Source organism: Bactrocera neohumeralis, chromosome 5 (genome assembly GCF_024586455.1).
Source record: "Bactrocera neohumeralis isolate Rockhampton chromosome 5, APGP_CSIRO_Bneo_wtdbg2-racon-allhic-juicebox.fasta_v2, whole genome shotgun sequence".
Taxonomy (NCBI): domain Eukaryota; kingdom Metazoa; phylum Arthropoda; class Insecta; order Diptera; family Tephritidae; genus Bactrocera; species Bactrocera neohumeralis.
In genome coordinates this window covers 32,462,757-32,485,646 of record NC_065922.1, presented here as the reverse complement: position 1 = coordinate 32,485,646, position 22,890 = coordinate 32,462,757, and the positions used below count along the sequence as shown (strand labels likewise).

The window sequence follows — 22,890 nt, the reverse complement described above, 5'->3', positions numbered from 1 at the left end:
CTAGTTCAAATTATTAAAATTTACTACTGAAACTCTAAGTCAGTGGCCTCAGCTTTAAGAGCGCTACATCCAATTCATGGCTGTCATAATCGTCCTGTCAGATCAACAATTGAGCGTCTAGTGGAAAAATTTTAATCCACAGGCCACAGTACAAAATGTTCCCGTGCCAGTGAGACAAAGAAGTGCCCGTAGTGTCGAGAATATTGCTGCCGCTAGCGCATCAATTGAGGAAGACCCAAATCAGTCTCTCACACGTCGTTCTCAAGCGTTGGGCTTCTCCGTGATGCAAGAACTGAAGCCGCTTGAACACCATAAACGTCGTACTCGTATGTTCGTGAATTTGGCTGAGCAACAACTTGAACATAATCTAGATTTGCATCGAAAAATCAACTTCAGCGATGTGGCTGATTTCTGGCTGAATGGCTTCGTTAAGGGCGTATTCTGGTTTAGAAGCCCGAATTTTAGGTATTTTTTTTAGACGCGATAAAAAAAAATCAAGAATTATTTGGATTATCCATTTTTTACATGCTTTTAATTGATATTCTAAGAATACAAAACATAAATAATATAAGAAAAAAAAATTAAATTTAAAAACTACAGGTTGGCGAAGTAGAGACTGATGAAAGTATGGCTTGTCCTGGTGTGCAGGACATAAATCCTTTCCGTGACCTAAAATGAAAATTTATACGAAATCCGTGAAGAGTAAAAGTGTAGTTATCGCACTACGAAATGTTTTTGAAAAAAAAAAAAATTTTACAAAATGGTGGAGGTTTGAAAAAAAAGTTTCGTATTTTCCCTGTTTTTTGTGGTTCGGAATTTTTTAAAAATAAAAAAAAATTCTTTCAAAAGCTCTTCGCAGTGCGATACTATAATGTATCGGGTGATTTTTTAAGAGCTTGATAACTTTTTTAAAAAAAAAACGCATAAAATTTGCAAAATCTCATCGGTTCTTTATTTGAAACGTTAGATTGGTTCATGACATTTACTTTTTGAAGATAATTTCATTTAAATGTTGACCGCGGCTGCGTCTTAGGTGGTCCATTCGGAAAGTCCAATTTTGGGCAACTTTTCCGAGCATTTCGGCCGGAATAGCCCGAATTTCTTCGGAAATGTTGTCTTCCAAAGCTGGAATAGTTGCTGGCTTATTTCTGTAGACTTTAGACTTGACGTAGCCCCACAAAAAATAGTCTAAAGGCGTTAAATCGCATGATCTTGGTGGCCAACTTACGGGTCCATTTCTTGAGATGAATTGTTCTCCGAAGTTTTCCCTCAAAATGGCCATAGAATCGCGAGCTGTGTGGCATGTAGCGCCATCTTGTTGAAACCACATGTCAACCAAGTTCAGTTCTTCCATTTTTGGCAACAAAAAGTTTGTTAGCATCGAACGATAGCGATCGCCATTCACCGTAACGTTGCGTCCAACAGCATCTTTGAAAAAATACGGTCCAATGATTCCACCAGCGTACAAACCACACCAAACAGTGCATTTTTCGGGATGCATGGGCAGTTCTTGAACGGCTTCTGGTTGCTCTTCACCCCAAATGTGGCAATTTTGCTTATTTACGTAGCCATTCAACCAGAAATGAGCCTCATCGCTGAACAAAATTTGTCGATAAAAAAGCGGATTTTCTGCCAACTTTTCTAGGGCCCATTCACTGAAAATTCGACGTTGTGGCAGATCGTTCGGCTTCAGTTCTTGCACGATCACTTTATATAATTTTTGAAAGGTACTAATCAAAAAGCATATATCAGGGGAAAGTTATCAATAAACTTTTTGATAGATATATACTATGAGGGTACTAGAGCAATTGAAAAGTCCCCGGCCTAACACATAGATGACACTACTAGAATCAAATCCATAAGATTTTTAGTTAGCCCTAACCTTTGACAGCTTGCGGATCATTAGTTTGTGAATTATATCATTGTGAGTGAAGCAACTTTTGTTATTATGAAAAAATTTATAAAAAGTAATTTCGCGTGTTGATAAAATATTGCTTTTAGAAAGGAAAAAATACAGTTGAAGCAAAAATTTGGGCTGAGGATGAGTTTCCGGACACTGTCCCAGGAAAATCAATCATCAAAAATTGATATGATAAGCTTAGACGTGGTGAAATGAGCACCAAAAACGTTGAACTTTTCTTATCTTCTAAGTTGAAGAGCCTTTTTACAAGGGCACAACTTTAAACAAACCAGAGATTGGTAACCATAACACTGCATTATCACAAAACCAGCACTTTTATTTCGAAAACCAGTCTACATAGCATAAGACAGTAACTTATTCCGTTAAACATATTTAAAAAGGATCTTGAGTGACGCCGATTTTGTCCTTTAACTTATTTTCAAAGACTACAATCCGAGCTTACGTTAGCACATATTATACATGGCTACTGATCTGATCAAGTTTGATGAGACCACAAACTCTGTGTTCATTATTATGAGCATCCAGCTCTGAATATATTCAATAATCATCTGAAGAAAAGTAGGATGTGGCGACCTCATTCTAAAGCAGATAGAAATACGAAATAGAGAAGAACTTATCACCGAATTGGCGGTTTATTTAATGTAAGTATAAGGTCTTGTAGAAAATTATTATTTTTCCAATATATAATAGAACCTCGGCCAGCCTAAAGAAAATACAATGTCATATTTTACAATTTTTCTTCGATAAAAGCGAAAACTAAAGCCAGGCAGCTCAAAATGTGAATAACGCGCAATTCCGGTCTGGTAATTGTAATTTCAAATATGCACCATGCTCTGGAAGGTCAAACTGTGGAAAATATCAATATACATATTAATGGAAACCGCAGCAAAACATTACTAATAAACATTTGGAAGCTTTTAAATAAGACTGGATACAAAAGGAAGCTCTATCTATGTTTGTCAAGCGAGTTGACGAAAAACAAATCTCATTGAACAAATTTCCATCTGTGAGTCGCTACTGAATCGCAATAAAATCGACGTACATATCTCTGTAGCGAACTGGTGATGAAAAGTGGTTCACCACAGACAACGTCAAGTGAAAATGGTTGTAATTGAAACACGGCGAGCCAGCGTAAACGGTGGCCAGTCAGGACTAACGGTCAGGAAGGTTTGGCTATATGTTTGGCCATTGGCAGCGAATCATCTATCGGGTGATTTTTTAAGAGCTTGATAACTTTTTTAAAAAAAAAAACGCATAAAATTTGCAAAATCTCATCGGTTCTTTATTTGAAACGTTAGATTGGTTCATGACATTTACTTTTTGAAGATAATTTCATTTAAATGTTGACCGCGGCTGCGTCTTAGGTGGTCCATTCGGAAAGTCCAATTTTGGGCAACTTTTTCGAGCATTTCGGCCGGAATAGCCCGAATTTCTTCGGAAATGTTGTCTTCCAAAGCTGGAATAGTTGCTGGCTTATTTCTGTAGACTTTAGACTTGCCGTAGCCCCACAAAAAATAGTCTAAAGGCGTTAAATCGCATGATCTTGGTGGCCAACTTACGGGTCCATTTCTTGAGATGAATTGTTCTCCGAAGTTTTCCCTCAAAATGGCCATAGAATCGCGAGCTGTGTGGCATGTAGCGCCATCTTGTTGAAACCACATGTCAACCAAGTTCAGTTCTTCCATTTTTGGCAACAAAAAGTTTGTTAGCATCGAACGATAGCGATCGCCATTCACCGTAACGTTGCGTCCAACAGCATCTTTGAAAAATACGGTCCAATGATTTCACCAGCGTACAAACCACACCAAACAGTGCATTTTTCGGGATGCATGGGCAGTTCTTGAACGGCTTCTGGTTGCTCTTCACCCCAAATGCGGCAATTTTGCTTATTTACGTAGCCATTCAACCAGAAATGAGCCTCATCGCTGAACAAAATTTGTCGATAAAAACACATTTCGAACCGAACACTGATTTTGGTAATAAAATTCAATGATTTGCAAGCGTTGCTCGTTAGTAAGTCTATTCATGATGAAATGTCAAAGCATACTGAGCATCTTTCTCTTTGACACCATGTCTGAAATCCCACGTGATCTGTCAAATACTAATGCATGAAAATCCTAACCTCAAAAAAATCACCCGATATAAGAAATCTCTGTGTAAAATTGCATGTGAATCGGTTGAGTAGAACTTGAGATATCATGCACACCGTTTCTAGAAAAGTAGTTATGAGAAAAACGAGTTTAAAGTTTGAGAACTAGTCGCGCGCAGTCGGAGTCGGAGTCACAAAACGAGCTGTAACTCGGAAAATAATTTTAATTTCGAAAAATCCTCTTAGGGACATTTTCTTGAAGGGTTATACTATGAAAATATGCAAAAAAATCGATTTTTTCGAATTTCTAAACCAGAATACCCCCTAAATAAGCAATATATACATTATTGGTCAGGCAGCAATCCGCACGTACTCCATGTGTCACTATTGCATCCCGAAAACATTACGGTTTGGTGCGGTTTATGAGCCGGAGGTGTCATTGGACCGTACTTTTTCCGTGATGACCAAGACCAGCACGTTGCTGTGAACGGGAATCGTTACCGCTCAATGATAACCGAGTATTTTTGGCCCGAATTGTATGATATGGATTTGGTGCCAACAGAACGACGCCACAAACCACACAACGAATGTAAAAATCGATTTATTGAAAACCAAGCTTGATGAACGTGTTATCTCACGAAATGCCCAGTCAATTGGCCGCATCGGTCTTGCGATTTGACGCCGTAAGACTCCTTCATGTGTGGGGCTACGTCAAATCTATGATATATGCCAACAAGCCAGCGACGATTGATGAACTTCGTACGAATATTGAACGTGAAATTGTAGCAGTATCAGCCCATTTATGCTTGAAACCCGTGGAAAATGGGGTTCAGCATCCAGATTTCTGCAAGCGTGCTATGCAAAAAAAACGAGTTCCATATATAATGGCATCGAATGTACTTTCACAGGAATAAAGAGTTTCATTGATATCCCAAACGGTTTTGGTTGTATTTAAAAAAGCGCTCTTATTGAAAAAACCCGTTAGCTGTCATACAAACTGAAAGATCGGAATCGAGTGCTTGTATGGAAAACTTTTTTAATTGACAAGATATCATGACGAAATCTCTAATGAAATTTTATTCAAAGCAAACTCACAATATCCGAAGAAATTGTTGAGAACATACCACTATAGCATATCGTCTGGCCAACAAAATAAAATTCTGGTATGGAAACTTTTTTTTTGCTTGTGGAGCGTATTCTAGCTTCGATCCAATCGAAGTCAACATTTTTTCTTGTTTAGTTTTTTTTTTACGGATACCCTCCTGGGAGTTGCACAGGATCATGTGGATCCAACATTTTTCAAAATAAATCGCCGTTTTTAAACAAAATAAAAGCCCGTAAATGCTCATCTATGCGAACTGTGATTAGAGAAGCCTTGGAAACTTAGGGACAGGTGAGGGGGCCGCTCATCCCGAAGACCGGAAAGAGCTCTCATATTAATGCAATGGATTTCTGGCCTATTGACTCTCTGCACATACTTTAGTGTTGATCTGTCTAGTCGAAGATATCGAATCCCATATCATCTTTTCATCGGAAACTCCGACTCTTCCTTTTTGGCTTCTTGCCTATGGAACTGCATATCCGAGTAGTATACCGAGAAACAGAATATTCGGGACTCAGTATGCCTACAGCAAAGGTACTGTGTGCGGTTGTGGTGGCCACATTTCTCGACATTTGCCTATGACGGCTGGAAGCAATCATTAGTGCTTTCAAGCATATGAAAGCCCAATAGGGGCACGCGCATGTTGGGTTTCTGTTTCCTTTACTCTAAATCTTAGTTGGAAATGACTTACTGTCCATCCAAAAAAAACTGAACTGTTTTTATTTACCAGCTGGTACGAGTATAAAATCCCGGGGGACCCCTTTCCTCATTGGGGGGCTCTCGCCTTCACCCTGTCGGAAAAGAGAAGTACTTGAGCCCCACTCTTAATAGAAAGCTATCATGGAAGCAAAATATTAAGGAGAAGGTGAGAAAGATACATATATTATTGTAATGGAAGGGGTTGTGGTTTGTCTTTACATAACCATGGTAAAGCTAATATTGTTCTATGGTGTGTTCGTCTAGTGAAAGACACTTGGTAAAGTCACACTCGCTAAACAGCTAGAACGTGTTCACACAACGGCACCAATCGGCATCAGTAGTGCACCACGCACAACAACAACGATGGCAAATAGCGACATTTTACATACAGCATCTAAGGACATTTACGGCAGATGCATTGCTGCGAAGTTTGCTATCGGACTCCGGGAAACCCGACCCATTATAGGCATATTACGAAATCCTCTTTCACTCCTACTATATTCCTTAAAACTTAGACTACTGCGTCGCGGGGCCTACTCCCAGAGGCTTTTCCCTGCACACACACCTCCGAGGAATACGTGAGTGGAGCAGAATCGCTGAAGAACAGCCTCAGTGAACTTTTTTCATTGATAGATTGAAGCTGAAGTGAGCTGGGTGCCTGGCCACAGCGGAATCGTCGGAAACTGTAAAGCCGATAAGTTTGCAAGTGTACCTTTACCCAAATACCATCAAGAAGTGAACGAGCAGGTATTCAGCTGCCTTTGTGCATTCCGGCGTTGGATCTAAAGTCAGTCACAGTCTACGGTGAGACAAATAGGACAATGTATGTGACACTAATTACTTCTACTTATATCTTTCTACCTTACAAAGTTCCTTAAAACAGCTTGAAATGCTTAACCTTAAATCCGTCATCTTTTCTGAAAACTGATTTTAGCGATTTTCTACCATAAACGAATGGAAACAGTCTAAAACTACGTCTCAGAACTATTTTCTGAATACAACACTTTCAGCGTATCCTGGTGGACCCTTAGGTTGATGATTAAATACCATAAGATACTATCTTAGGGACACAAAATTTTGTGTTGCTTTTAATATAATTTGATTTGGCACCATTTATTTGGGGCAACCGATTCCGAACTTCATTTCTATTTGAGTCGAGCTTTTGATAGATTTCTTATACAAGTTATGAGGATATTTAATGGTCGATTCACGTTGTTTTTTTGGTAGTCGATGAGTTTCTATTCTTACATGTTTTAAGGATACTTCAAATGAGAGGTGATAGCTATTAGAAAAAACTTCTTTAAGTTCGTTGGAACACGGATTGAATTTCGAGCCATATTCAGACTAATTTGCACCTCTAATCAACATAAACAATGAATTAATTTAAGTGATTTCTGGAACTGCAACTTCCAGCGCAGTGCTTTCAAAGTAACCAAGCTCAAAACCATAAAAACTTAATACGTCCTGCCTTTAAAGTACATAACAAAGTACGCACACAATTTAATTTTGAACAGTCGAAAATGATAGCGCACTGAAAACGAAGATATCCGAAAGCCCGCGCTTGAGTTCAATGAAATAAAAACGAAATTTAATAAGCCAGTGAGACCGCATCTAGCTGCAATATGCTTTCAGTGGCAGCCACAGGAGTGAAATAAGCTGGGTGCCACTCTCACACACTAACGATCGCAGACGCGCTTAACGTCACCATCAGCGCAGAGCGAAATTCATCAGCAGGTGCACAATGTCTAACGAAAAGCAGATGCATAGCCGCGAGACTGAGTTGCAAAAGGCTGTGCGATACTCACATTATCGCACTCAATGCAGGCAGGTATCGTCACCACCAACGCGTCGGACGGACATCAACTCGCCAAGCCTTCGTTGTGCCTTTGCCCACTGCTAATGACGCGATTATGCCAGACGTTTATGATGTGCGACCGCGGCTGGCTCGTGTGATTTATGACCACGACCGTTGGCGTTGTTGCAGAGGCAAGGCATTGCAAGAATTGTGTGTGAGCAGTTGGCTTGCCTAAGAAGAGGCTGCTTTAAGTTAAACAACGTTTCATTAACGTAACTCCTTAAATTACAGATAACAATGCTAAAGTGATAGGATTTTATAATTACAGCTTTAAATGGTCTTGAGTTGCGAGACAAATCATAAAATTACACAAAAACTGTAAACTACAACAAAATTCGAAATATTAAAACTGTGAAACTCGCAAAATAATGTAGACAACTGCTCTTGAGTAATTTCCTGATTCTGACAGTTCTATCGACTATGATATCAGTTTTGAGTATTCGATAATGTACCATACACAATATGGCGACAGACGAGTGAATTGTTTGCGAAAGGTAGATATTCTCTCGTAAAGTAACACGATTGCATGATGTAACAAGTACTCAAACTACTTCAAGAAATGTAGACGAACTAAATTTTAAGATGCGGAGTTGCGAAATAACCTTTCAGACAGCAAAAATAAAATACGACGACAAGCTGGTTATGTTGTTATAAATGCAACACTGAAGCATGATCTCCACATGAAGAGAGAAATGACGATGTGGAATTTAAAGACCTCGGCGATGGAGGTATAGCAGCAGTAGCTGTCTCGGATGCTTCTAATTTTGATTGTAATACAACCAAAAAGAAACGTTCCCGATGTGGTGCTAGGGATAGACGAGGTAAATGCAAATCAATGGCCGCAGCAGCACCGGATCCAAAAGTCAAGGAGCAGAAACTAGCGCCAACAAAACGCGCACCACAACCACCAAATTTAATTAAGGGCGAAAGCTGTAAAGAGGAGAATGCAAAGCCAAAAAGAAAGAGACATAAAATCAAGTGTACACCGCCGTCCTATGAGAAAGAATGAAATAAATTCTCACTCAATTAAATTCTTTAGTTCCCACCCAACTTTTAATAGACATAAAGTTGAAAAAATTGGAGATTCAAAGAAATTGTTGTTTGGGTATTACCAGTACGAAGAGCTTTATATCGACTATAAAAATCATAGGACATAACATAATACATAACATTTTTGTACTTTCGAAAACTAGAATGCAATTAATGGTTTAACAAAGTCAATCACATTGTTTGAAAGTTTTTCTTCTGAGATTTAAAGCAGGAATCATCAGTACAGGACCTACTATCTTTTACTATAAGCTCATCATCTCTCTAGTAGACGGAAATAAAGGCGGTCGATTAGATTGACACTCAAGTACAGGTGTGTGTATCAGCCTGTCTGGTATATATAAATACTTATAAGTGTATGTGTATACATTGTGACAAAAAATCACCCGGAAATTGTAATAAAATTCTCCGAGTAAGTCAAATTTAAAAAAAAAATATATTTTACTAAGTTGGTAGGACGGTCCTTAATTACTATACCAAATATGAGCGCGATCTGGCAACCGGTTTGTTTACGGTAGCTGCTTAAGTCGAAACACCTCAGTGGTGCGTTACGCTTTTACAATGGATAAATTTTCTATTTCTAACCAATTTTCGTGTTGGAAAGGGATAACGGTGATTTAGTTTTATCAAAAACACAAGCCTACGAGTCGTAAAAACCTTCAAAAATTGTTGAGAGATCTTTGAAGACATAATTAAATATTTTGCGTTTTATTTACAATTTCCGGGTACTTTTTTGTCACAATATAGAACGTCTGCTACTAATTTGTAATAATGCATATTATGATCCACCAGAATAAAATGAAGGTCATTGATACGAGAGTATGACTTCAGTGTTTATGATAGGTAAATACTCATAGCTAAAATTTTTATTTTTCATAATTAAAAATATTTCCAAAATTTTCAGAATTTTTTATAGTAGAAAAAAACCTCCTTGAGGAAATTTTTTTAGGAAATTGTATGCTATACACTAATCACTTATTTAATAAGTTTTTTTCAAACGATTTAAAAGTTAAGGTGTTTAAAAAAAAATATTTCTACATGTTATTTATACTGGAAACTTTGAATACTCACCGATTTAGTCGTGATATGCAGTTGGGTCTGACCTGTAAAGAGAGTGTTAAAGGTTTTTAATTATTGAAGTATTTAAAAAATGGATGTAAAGAATTTTCTTGTGTTAAAAATACTAGTTTTTGATATGAACTAAAACGATATTGATGCAGAAGAGGATGGCTGAGTTTTATTCGGTCTTTGCTTCAAGCGAAGCAATCATTTGTAGGTGATCGGATAATAATTTTTAATTGCTTCCAGTTGAGCGCCCATTCAGCTCTAGACTGTACACACCCTACCGAGGCTAAGTTATTTTAACCCGCAAACCAATGGATGCACAATGCAAATTGTTTTCACATCCACTACATTCTTAAAAACTGATCTGCAGAGATTTTTTTCTGTTCGCAGATCTCAAGAACTGATAACGGTAAAGAAATTTACAGATAATGGTTCAAAACGGAAAATATCGTACTACAAAAATTGTATCGAAAGTTTGGAAGATCACTACGATCGATCGATTTGTACGAAGCTATATGTTACAGTGATCCGATCTGAATAATTTGTTTAGAGGCTGTAGCGCTGTCCAAGCCTAATTTCATAGTGGTCCGATCGATGATTCCGACAAAATAGCATTCATTTACTGAGAGAAGGAGAAGGAAGGTGGAGATCGATATCATAAAAACAGGGTCTGTTCAGGGCATTTTAAAAAATTATAAAAATAATTAATTTCAGTTAATACAAATAAAAGTTACTCATACGACGTGGTCTACATGCGCTTAAAACTTTAACAACAATTTTTTTCGTTGTTCATATGGAACTTTGTCGAAAATTTCAACATTTCTGCTGAGTTTTGAAGTCAAAAAATATATGTATGTTATTTACATTGGATTTCTCTCCACATATATGTGTGAGCATGCAGCATATTTACCCAAATGCCAGCTGTATTTACTATACAAAATGTTGTTTACTTACAACTGTGTACCATGCGCTGGTACTATTGCTTTGTTGCTATTTTTTGCGCTTCATTTGTGTGCCATTTATTGCAGTTTTTTATTTATTTATTTTCTGTTTTAATTTTTGCTTTGTTTTTGGTTTTTGCTTTTTGCATAAATAGTTAAAGCTTTTCATTGTTTGCAGTCAAGTCAAAAATAGCCTTTTTGCTGCCTTCACTCGTATATTTAAATATGTGTATGTGTGTGTGAACGCCAGCTAATGTAAACAAATAGCGAAAAATCCCACGTTTGTGTGCATATATGTGTATCACACAGCGCCTGCAACAAGCAATTTGCATCACGGGTGTGTGTGTGTGCATGTGCGGCGTAGTTGAACATTGCTTGCATAGTTGCATTTGTGCGCAGATATCTCAAAAATGCCATACAAGTGATACAGTGGAGTGTTTTAAGTGTTAAGCACCGCAGAAGCTGCCATCTGTATAATCTGTATATAAGCCACGCGTGAATTTGTATGCATGTGGTAGTAAGTGCATAACTGGCATACTCACGCTCTTTGTCGGCCGTTTCAAACGCCTCTTCGACCCAAAGCGCATTTTCGGCATTTTTATTTTATTGACCTACTGTTTGCTATTTAAGTTAATAAATAAAAAAAAATCTTTTGTGTGCCAGCCAGTTTCCATTCAATTTAATATAATAAGTTATATAGAAAATATAGTTTATGTGAAAAGTATTTTTTTAAACCTTGAAAAAGTGTATTTTGTTTTTTGTGTGAGAGAAAGTAGTTTTACTTTTATATGTGTGCGAAAAGCAGAGATTTACACATACATATTTACAAAAAATACAAAGAAAAACCTCAAAATATTTATGCGGGCGTAAAGCACTTGTTTAGTGTTGTTTTTTTTTTGTGCTGTTGGTCAATCGATAACTAAAATAGCTGGTAAGCATAATCGATAATTTAATTTTTTTTCTAGTTTTTGTTATTGAAATATTTGTGTTTGGAAGTAATATTGGACAATATGTTCATAGCTGACCACTTGTAATAGTACTACAACAAGTTGCTTCCAGTTATAGACAATTTTAATCAATACTAAATAGATTGTATTAAAAAATAATATTTTCGTTTTTCGAAATGTAGATAGACTCTATTATTGGGTCAAATGTTAATTACAGAAAAAACTTTTAATACTTGCTACCATCTCCCGCGTTGTCTATTATTGTCTGACATCTTTGTTGACAGCTTGCTAATAAATTTTCCACATATTCCACAGGAAGAAATCTAGAGGCATGTTGTAGTAGCCAAATTAAATATTTTGTTGGCGTTGAATGTTTTTTTTTTGATATTTTGGCTTTCATTAAAGCGCAAACATTCTCTGCTCGGCGTCCGGTGAGTCCAATCGAAAGTAACAATACGTTTTCTTGTTTCATCAATTCAATCATAATTATTTTTCTTGTAAAGCGTTTCAGCTGAGTTCAGCAAACCCCTTTTATTATTTTTGGAAAGTAGGGGTTTCTCTACAGTATAGCTGCGTTTGATGCCAGATCGCTGAAGAATGTCCCGCATTGTATTTAGACATACATCTAATCCCTTTTTAAACGGAATTGTTTTAGCTTCTGTTAAAGCACTGGCTTCTTCTCCAAAAAGAGAACAATAGCTTTCTACGTGATTCCTCCCTCATCCAGATTGTCATTTGCGCTTCCAGCTTCTCCATGATGGTCAGACTTCTTCTTCTTTATTGGCGTAGACACCGCTTACGCGTTATAGCCGAGTTTACAATTCTTTTTCGCTGCTTCTTGCTCTTCCTCATTTTGCCGGCCTATAGCCATACTGATAAGGTCCAATCAGTTTGTAGACGGTGGGCTTTAATCTTTCACACAGTACGCTCGATAGAACCTTATATGCGATGTTGAGGAGGCTTATCCCTCGGTAGAGGTATCCCTTCCCAAGTATAGGACCGAACATTCCAGGTGCATGCCTTTAAATCGTAATCCGTAGCCATGGTCCTCATCAAAAGGGAGGTCCCTCGTCCGAGGCAGTTCCTTGCTTTTCATTGGAGGTGTTTTTTACGTGACGGGTTCCAAATCTAGCACGCAACCCTGCGGAGGGATGGGTCGCCTTCTTACTTTAGCTCGCCTTCAAACGGATGTTCTTTGTCTATCCAAACGATACTTGGTCTAAGGCCGGAAGTCGTGAGCTGCTTGACCTATACTATGTTAAAGAATCGTTTCTGGCCACTGCTAAGTGACTGGCGCTCAGAGAACTTTCTTCACTTGCATGAACTTCTACTCTTGACTCCATCCTCCCAGACTAGCTTTTCACAAATCGTATTTAAATACTCAGCAAACCTTTTAATAATCCATTGGACCATCTGTTACCGCAATTAAGCATGTGTTGATTTGAGAAAAAAAACTTTTTTTTTGAACGCACTGTACATTAAGAAACATCACCTAAATCCAATAAGAAGAACCAAAAAGCCCCAATCAAAGAAAAATGAAATCGAAGAATGCTCGAAAAGAGGCAAAAATGCAAACTCAATAAGAAAGCCAAAAGCAACGAATTATTGATTCAAAAAATCACATGTCCCAACATGTCACGCAGAGCATAATGGTTTTGTTCTCATTACGATTGTTTATAACACCTAAAATTAATCGAGACAGACATCAAATCCTCAGCATAACGACATGCATTGCAATTCCCACGACAGATAGTTCCACGGTACCGTCTGTATTATTTTAGCTTGGAACCTCAATGTGGAAGGGAGGATGAAAAAGACCAGTGGTACTCTTTACGCATATACGAAGATGCTGGGGTCAATATGGAGCTTTTCAGCTGTCCCTATGCACTGGTGTTATACAGCGGTTGTCAAGCCATTTTTGGTGTGGTGGACCGCTGACAGCGAAATCTGTTACAGAAAACTTTTGGAATGTCAACAACAGTACGCTGTCCTCTGCATAACGTGGGCATCACAAACCACTCCAACGGCTGCACCAGAAACCAATTAACACTGCAGTGGAAAGCTAGGCAGCGAAATCACCTGCTAGATTTGCGTTAGGTGAATTTTCCGCAAGAATTTTCAAGCATAGCTTGAGAAGCAGGGGTTTGGAGAATAATATATGCCGCGTAGACTCATGCTTTATCTGAAAGAAAGTTTAAAGTCACACCAAAATAGGGTAGATGGCGCGGTGGCACTCAACGCACCAGCGGAACTTTCAACATATACTAACGGATCAAAACTGGCTAATGAAGTGGGTGTTGACACATAATGAAATTTCCAAAAGAGGTAACAGAGGGATCAGGATGAGGTGGTTTTCTTAAGGCAGGATCGCCAATATAATTTAAGCATAAAAACACGCAAGCTTTCTACTCAAATGTTCACGAAAATACTGCAGAAAGATTGCTGGTCTAGTCACAGGTGACAACTTACTCGCATTAAATGCGAGCCGCATGGGCATTGTTAACGATGACACATGTAGAAAATGCAACGAAGTTCACTGCTTTTGTCCACCCATATCTAGAACTGGGTTTAATCTAGATGCTTCACAGTTCCAGGGACTGAAGGAAGTATCAGAACTAGATATCAAGTTTGTTTTTGAACTTCGCAAAAATAGTTGACGTCTTGCACGACGTAAACTTCAGCTTGTGTTAATAATGAGACTCCTTAAGACCCTATGAAACCAAACCAACAATTTATTCTGGGAGTGAAGAGAAAGGATCGGAAAACATTATTCTGTTGACGTTTTGATACAAAATGGCGCCTAATCGAACCAGTCTTCGGAGTCATCAAAATAGCTTTGACAAGCGACGATGACTTTAGGAACGTGGTTTACTATATATTACTGTATATTACTGCTAATCTTATCCTATAATCTTTTATAAGACAGCAACAACCGCGCCGTTAGTTCTATTTTTTTCCAGAGTGAACGAGGGCGAGACGAAATATCTCCTGTCATCAAACAAACAGTCGTCGCATACGCGACTTGGCTCCCACGTCACTGTTGACAGTCATAACTTCGAAGTTGTAGATAATTTCGTTTATCTTGGAATTACGAACGAACAAAAACCGAACTCTATAAGTCACTCATTATTCCCGTCCTTCTATTTGTTGCAGAGGCATGGTTGATGACAATATTTGATGAGTCGACGTTAGGAGTTTCGAGAGAAAGGTTCTACGGAAGTTTTATGGTCTTTTGCGCATTGGCAACGGCGAATAAAGCAGTCGAAGAAACGAAGAGCTGTACGAGATATACGACGACATTGATATAGTTCAGCGAATTAAAAGACAGCGGCTACGCAGGCTAGGTCATGTCGTTCGAATGGACAAAAACATTCCGGCTCTGACACAGTACCGGCCGGGGGAACCAGAAGAAGAGGAAGACCTTCACTCTGTTGGGAAAGACCAGATGGAAAAGGACCTGGCTTCGCTTGGAATATCCATTTGGCGCCAAGTTTCAAAGAGAAGAAACGACTGGCACGCTGTTGTTATCTCGGCTATAACCGCGTAAGCGTTGTCTACAACAGTAAAAAAGAAGAAGTTTAGGGCCCAAAATTGAATTTTAAGTCGCAAAAGTTCGATTTTGTGAATATCCCTAATGAGTATAAGCTTATAGTATTAAGATTTTAGTAAAAATATTTCTTTTCGAAGCAATACTTTTTGGTTCACGCGGAAAATAGCAAAGCTTTCAGTCAAAGCCGAATTGATTCAGCCACCGGATAAACTCAAAGATGTCTTAAAACTGTGGCGATAAAATTGGTTATTTGCTTAATACTTCTGCGCTGTGTTAAAGATGTGCAAAAATATTTTTAACTCCCAAATAGCTTCCTGAACAGAAGGAGTTGCTCAACTACTGCTGTTGACAGCAAATTAGCATGACAAAAGCACCATTTCGACTCTAATGTTAGTAACGAGTATATATGTATGTCTGTAAAATTGTATTTTGCAAGCATATTCTTATTTGGCAGACAAATTCTATAATCACAAATAGCGATGGCAATGTGAAAAATGTTTATAATACAATATACCATATGCAAGTAGGTATGAAGATTTTTGCACAGGTGAGCAGATAAGAAGTGCGCGCTGAATAAACTGTAAATTCTATTTTACGAACTACCAAATGCAGGTGTCGATGTATGTGTGTGTGTGTTTCTAGATAAATGCGTGCATCAACGCTCGTTCGACTCTTCTGCAAATCAACTTATTCGAATTATTCTCGCAATCTTGTCTGGAATCTGTGCTGAAAACCTTTTCAAATTGCCTTACGGCAATAGCGCATAACGGTTTCTGTTTTCTGCTTTCTTTTTGGTTTGCAAAATTTGCCTGTGAACATTTTTTACTGCTTTTTCAGTACAAAAAAATCAAAGCAGTTCAATTCGACATTCAAATCGACTTATTGGCTTGTTGCCTGCTGACTTTGGACTTGTTGTTATTGCCGCTTTTGGTTGGTGTTGCTTTTGTGTCCGCTGCTGTTGTTGATTTTATTGTTCAACCGTGTTTGCACGGCAAATCAGTGAGGTCCAAAGCAGCAGCCATTGCATCTCTTTTATCCCATTTCATCGCTTATTTGCTTTTTGTAAGCCTTCTTTTCCTTCAGTGGAAAGTCTCGGAATTTATTTTTTCTCTTTTCTTTTGGCTTTAATTGGGTTAGGCTACTGTGGACGCTGGCGGCTTATTGATGTTGTTGGGTTAGTGATGTTGTTTTTCTTGTTGCCATTGCTGCTGTGTTCTCCTCTTTTAGCCTGTTAACTTTTCAATTTACTAATTGATTTTTCACTTTTAACTCGCCTTCACATAGCTGATGCTGATATTATTGAAAACAAGTTATTGGAAAAGGAGAGTTGAAAAACAAGCGAAGGAATGCATAAGAAGATGAAAATCTAAAAAACTTAAGCAAAGCAGCTTATGCCGAATTTTGGGATGCCCTTTTTTTAAAGCAAACCAGAAAATTCGTATCCGAGGCTACCAATTGGGATATTTGGAGCGAAATGTAAGCAAATTGAGTAATACGACTGATAATTGAGTTTTCTGCAGACGTAAACAAATTGATTAGGTAATGTCAGTCTGACCTAGAACATATATAATATACTAGCATTCTTAATCTTACCATAATAAAGGTAACATTTGGAATTCAAAAAATATGAAATCAAACTCTTAAGAATTATGGGGTTCTTATCAAAAGTATTTTGGTTTAGATACCCATGTTAGAGGAAACATCTCTCCACAAGCACTGCCCATCATAACAACAAAAACAAGAAAAAGAAGTTAACCGAAGCTTTAATATCCTCCTCAGGACTATTTTTTAATAGCATAGGAAGTTGTAAATAGATAGATAGATAAATAGATAAATAAATGAGGACTGCACCACGACCTAAGGACCATTCAGTTCACGTCTAAGTCACAAGTTATTGATAAATTCCAATATACTCCTTAGAGCTATTGAGGCAATGTGATCTCTGTTTGGAAACATGAATCCAATGGTCTTCATCCTGCACCTGTGACTGCTGTGCAGTCAAGTGTTCTGGAGTTTTAAGCTCAATGTCGCAGAACCGGACACTTTCACAGGAAGCTAGGCACATGTTATATAAGTCCTTCCTGAGCTTGCAATGGCCACTGTAGCAAGCGACAAGCACCCTGAGCTTTTACCTTGTAGTTTATGGTATAGAGACCATCCGCAATGAAACGTTTAGGTCCTAACATGTTGGTGGATGCTGCGGAGGGGACGAGCTCATCAGCAAGTTCATTCCCGTGTATACCTTTGTGACCTGGACCCAGATAAGGTCCAATTGGTTACGATCTGATAGACTGTCAGTAATTCTATGTGCTCCTGCACCAATACCGACTTGATCTCGTACGCAGAGATCATTTTAAGTGCCACTGGATATAAATACAGCACTTATAGAAAAGATCTCTGCTTGGAATATGCTCGGAAAACTTCCCATAGGTATGAAGAATTTGGTGTGACCGATTACTAGGTGAAAGGTCAGTTTGAATGAGAGCTATATGTTGTAATGGTCTATTGAACCATTTGCTCGGATATTTTAGCGTTTTCCTATTGTTCAATCTACACCAAATTTTCATTTAGATATCTTTTCAAAGAAAAAAATTTCTCATGCAACAGTTTCTGGAAGAGAAAAGTATCTGAGTACGATTTCAGATCAATATCTCAAAAACGATGGAATTAGTTTGCGTATAAACAAGCAGACGGACAGACAGTGGTTATGGCTACTAAATATAGTGAGCTCGTCACACTGGTCGTTTGCATATACATATATGTACTTTATGGATCTCCGATTTCCCTGAATATCTGTCAGTCAGGTTGTAAAAGCCTGCATTGTAGTGAGACCTAACCTAATTTTAAAACTTTTAAAGCTACCAACCAATTGGCACAATTGACCAAAATCAGCACCAAATCGATGACTCTGAGCTGTGTTTGGGGAAATTTAACAAAGCAGAATGGCAATTCTGGTTTTGAGCTTGCACATAATACGCTCAAAGTTAGTCAAGAAGTGTTATTCTTGTTATTAATAGCAACAAAGTACTTTATCATAAGACTTGTTATATGCCTGGCCATAACGGATTGGAATCACTTGAAGCTGCGAAGTTGATGAGCTGACAGGAGGGGCACCTTCTTATCTTACATCACATTGGGAATAAGCTGGATCCCCGCGGTTCTGTTGCGTTTTAATGCCGGACTTCGCGTGTGCTTAGCAGACATACATACATATGTCAACGAACAGACTTACAGTAGAATTCGAGATCCTTCTGAACTAGAGTAGAATACAAGAGATCCAATGAGTTACTTGCACTCAGCAGGGTTCGTCTTGTCGCAATACTAGGAGTTCTTAATGAACAAAGTTCAATAGGCATCCATGCGAGGCTAAAATCTTACCAGCCGCAAATTGGCAAAATTGTATGGCGGAAGGTGAAGTGGAAACTTCCAAGCACTTTTTTCTCTACTGTACAGTTTTTGCAAGACTCAGGCTGTAACATCTTTGCAGTTACAGCCAAAGTACTTAGGTGAGAGAGCCACCTCAAGAAATTTATGGGAGGTTCAAAGCACTTAGTTGAATTATGAGCAGCTTTATAAATATTACCTGGGAGTTTTAGATATTGCAAAGAAACATTGTCCAAGATCCCTGTTGGCGTTTGCAACAGCATCGGCCTGCTAATCTAACCTAACCTAAAACATTTTAATGAAGTACAGTAGAGGCCCGCTAATTCGGATCAATTAAAACCGGCCCCTATACGGAATATCAGGGAATCCGGATTACCAAAGACATATCAGAACTATGTACTCGTATTAAGAAAAAATATTTATAAATTTCTGTTTGTTTATTATAACAAATAATACACATGTTCCAAAAAAAAAAACTTAAAACAATAAAGCATAAAAGTGAATGTAGTGAATAATAAATATGTGATTCGGATTAGAGAATACGGATAGAGAATGTCGGTCCGGATTACAAGGGATATAATAGAAATTTTGAATTTTTTAACCCTGTCCGGATTACAGTGGAATCCGGATTAGGCCGTGTCCGGATTAGCGGGCCTCTACTGTATCCGCATATCCTCTTGCATAGAATTTCACTCGCTAACGGTGTAGGTTTTTTCACATATAACATTTTTGGCAAAAGAAAGAGAGATAAAAGAATGATAGCCGGCAGGGGAATTGACCAATTATGATTTAGATAGCGCGACGACCGCATCGATATAATTCGTAAAACAGATTTAAGGTTAAAGCTAAACCATACCGAGTACCGAAACTAAAAAGGATATTCTTCTTCGTCTTTATTGACGTGGGCATCGCTTACGCAGTTATATACGAGTTTACAACAGCGCCCCAATCGATCATTCTTTTCCCTGTTTGGCGCCAATTGGAGATTCCAAGTATAGCCAGGTCCTTCTGCACCTAATCTTTCTAACGAAGTGGAGGTCTTCCTCTTCCTATGCTTTCCCCTCAGAGCTGGAGTGTTTTTGCCCATTCGGACGAGATAACCTAGCTCGAATTATTTTCTCTAGCAGCAGATTGAAAAAGTCGCACGATAGGGAGTCGCCTTGTCTGAAACCTCGATTGGTATCGAACAGCTCGCAAAGGTTCTTCCTGATCCTGGTGCTTTTGGTGTTGCTCAGCGTAAGTTTACACTGCCGTTTTAGTTTTAGGGGGATACCAAATTCAGTTATAGCGGCATAAAGGCAGCTCTCTTCGGGCTGACAAAGAGCTGGTCTTTTCACGAGTCTTTTCTAAGATTTGAGGCATGGTGAATATTTGGTCAGATGGATTTTCAGGCCTAAAGCCACACTGATAAGGTCCAATCAGTTTGTTGACGGTTGGCTTTCATCTTTCACTCAGTACGCTCGATAGTCGAGTTTTTACTTTGAAACAATTTTTATTTTGAAAAAGCCTATTAGGGAGATATTTTTTGATATCGAAATATTAAAACAAATATTTTCCGATTTTTTTCAAATTTCTTGACTAAGTTACCCACCGCTGAGCTTACATAATGTTCATTTCGAATTTTCCGTAGTGATTGAGACTGAGAAAAACCAAGAGAGCAGGCTCCATAAATTACAAAAAAAGTTTAACTTTAGTTTCTTAGGAGTCTTTAAAGACGGTGTCATATTTAAAAATAAATATAATATTTGTATAAGTGATAAGGGAAATTGTTGTATTCACCGTTGCCATCATTTACTCACAACATTAAGCTAACTTATTTATCGGTCGTCATTTCCTGACTCGCACTTAATTTGCAATAATTTTCAATTTCATTGTCAACACAACATTACCATAACGGCTTTATTATGGGCAGCAGAAACGGCAACAACAACTACATTGCGCACATTTAGCAGCAAACGCAACTAAATGCTTGCAATATTTCAGCCATTGGCTATTTTGCCTATCTCCGTGCAGCCTTATCAGTACAGTTACTCGGCTTGATTATCAGCAACAATTCCGGAAATTTTGAAAACGTGCTATCACCACTAAAAATGCTGCAACATTACAGTGCGGCAACAGCGAGCGGCCGACAACGGACCATAGAAGGCCAGTGAAGTTGCAGTGAAGCGAGCGCAACAACAACAGCAGCGCACGCTGACCCGACTGAAAGTTTTATGCTTGAAAAGGTTATCTCTTGTGAAAGCATTTCGCTGCCAGTATTTCCATTAGGCTTATCGCTCCACCTACAGTCCATTGTTGTTGTTGTTGGTGCTGCTGGGCTGTTGTTATTACTGCTATTGTTGTTGCAGTCGTTGCCTGCGTATCGATGTTGTTGAAGTTTAAATTTCGTGTCTGGCATAAATAATTGAGTGTCGAATTGGGCATCTTACGATTTTAATGCGCTGTTGTTGTTGTTGCTGCGCTTCTTTGTTGCCGTCGAGCATTTCGACGATTTACCAGTTCACCCACGCAGCACTTGCGAGTGAAATCCCTTGAAAGTGTTTTAAGCCTATTTACTGTTAAGACGCTAAAGTTTTTCTATGTAAATGCGAGTGAGAGGAAACTTCGTAGTTTCTCCCTCCCAATTTGCGCATTTTAAAATGATTAATACTAAATATACTCGAGTCCATTCTGAGCACGAAGTTTTAAGTTTTTCGCTTAATAGAATAAATAAATTTACACCACTGAGCACTTGTAAAATTGTAAAATTTAAACACATATTTTAAGGACATTGTCGTAGTGTCTAAAGAAGATCATAATGTTGGAAAAGAAGAAAGAGAGTTAGAAGATGAGGAACTGGAAGCAGTACTCGATGAAAATGTTTGCCAAATATAAGAATAGCTCGCAGAATCGTTGACAGTCACTCAAGCAGGCATTTCAAAACGATTTAAGCCAACTAAAGAGGGTCGAAAGCGCGACGAACCACGTTCAGGACGGCCATCAACATCAAGTGATGATCTATACGTCAATTGGTGCCTGTGGATCGACGATTAACAGTTAGAGATCTTACTAGCATCGTTGGAATACTATTACCGGCGATAAGGCTTGTATTTATGTTTACGACCCGTAATCATACGATCAATCGGTCGAAAATCGTGGCAAAGGTTAGCCGAAGCCGAAAAAACCACACTAAATTTTTCACCAATATGATGGCGCAACCACCGTGTTCGCTTGATTTAGCTGCGTGTGACTTCTGGCTACTCAGCAAACTCAAACGACAGCTACGGGGAAACCGATTTGAGTGAAGTGAAGACATTAAACGTGAATTGCTACGCGCATAGAAAGCTAATCCGGAAATTGTCTTTAAGAACTGTTTCGAAGATAGGGGAATTATTTTGAGGGGGACGACATAGATTTTAAAGAATAAATTAAAACATACATACTTATATCAGTACAGTATCTGATAAACCGATATATCTGGATGTTAACTGCTTCCTGACTTTAGATGAGAAAAGATTTGATAGAATCCAACGGTTAATGGATACATTGCAATAATAGTTAGATTAGCATAAAAGATCGAGCCAAAGCGGATCTCACTTGGATCACTAAGTACATCGGTCCATTACAATGCCTGAATGCGCCTAAGGTTTTAGTAGTAAGAAAAGACCCACAAAAATCGAAAAAGCTTTTTGAGCCTACCGAAATTTGTGTGGCGGCCAATATCCATTCCGGTTATTTCACCAGGTTCGTCGAAGATATGAGTGACGAGATGTTTCAACTCCAGTCTAAAAAAACTGGATAATGGAGGAGAGAGCGGTTGGGTATTTCCACCTTACCTTCTTCCATACAACTTGAATACAACTTGAACAATTCGCTTCCCAACTCTTTTCTTATTCGTTGCAAACGGTACTAGGCTGCTTTATCTTTTGAGTGCATCGAATTTGCAAATTTCCAGCATTTTCGCTCTGACTCCTTGACTAAGTATTGCCACTATGCTGTCGGAATGAATGCTCACCTCCCTAAAAATGGCTGAACTTCAAAGCAATACCTCTACCAAATAATACAGTAAAATTATAATTGGCAGGAAGTTCTTACAGAAGACTCCTGTTCGAACCTTCCCTCTAAGTCTCCCTGCGGGGAGGGAGATAAGAATATTCCCGCGGTAAGGCATGCCTGTCGTAGGAGGCGACTAAAATCCAAATGCACTATGTTTGACATTCACATGTCTGGTTTATTGAATGTCGGCATGGTCAGAGATGTCAGAAAAGTGCTATATTGAGATGCTATCATATTCTTTAAATGGGTTTGCGA

General features: G+C 38.4%; 1 protein-coding gene across 1 annotated transcript in view; it reads right to left on the bottom strand.

The window, feature by feature from the left end:
- Window positions 1-22,890, bottom strand: part of LOC126759524 (integrin beta-PS-like) — a 201,272-nt gene that overhangs the window by 112,901 nt on the left and 65,481 nt on the right. The window contains exon 2 of the mRNA XM_050474383.1: window positions 9,785-9,816. The gene's annotated coding sequence lies outside the window, so the exon portion shown is untranslated. The remainder of the gene's footprint in view (window positions 1-9,784; window positions 9,817-22,890) is intronic.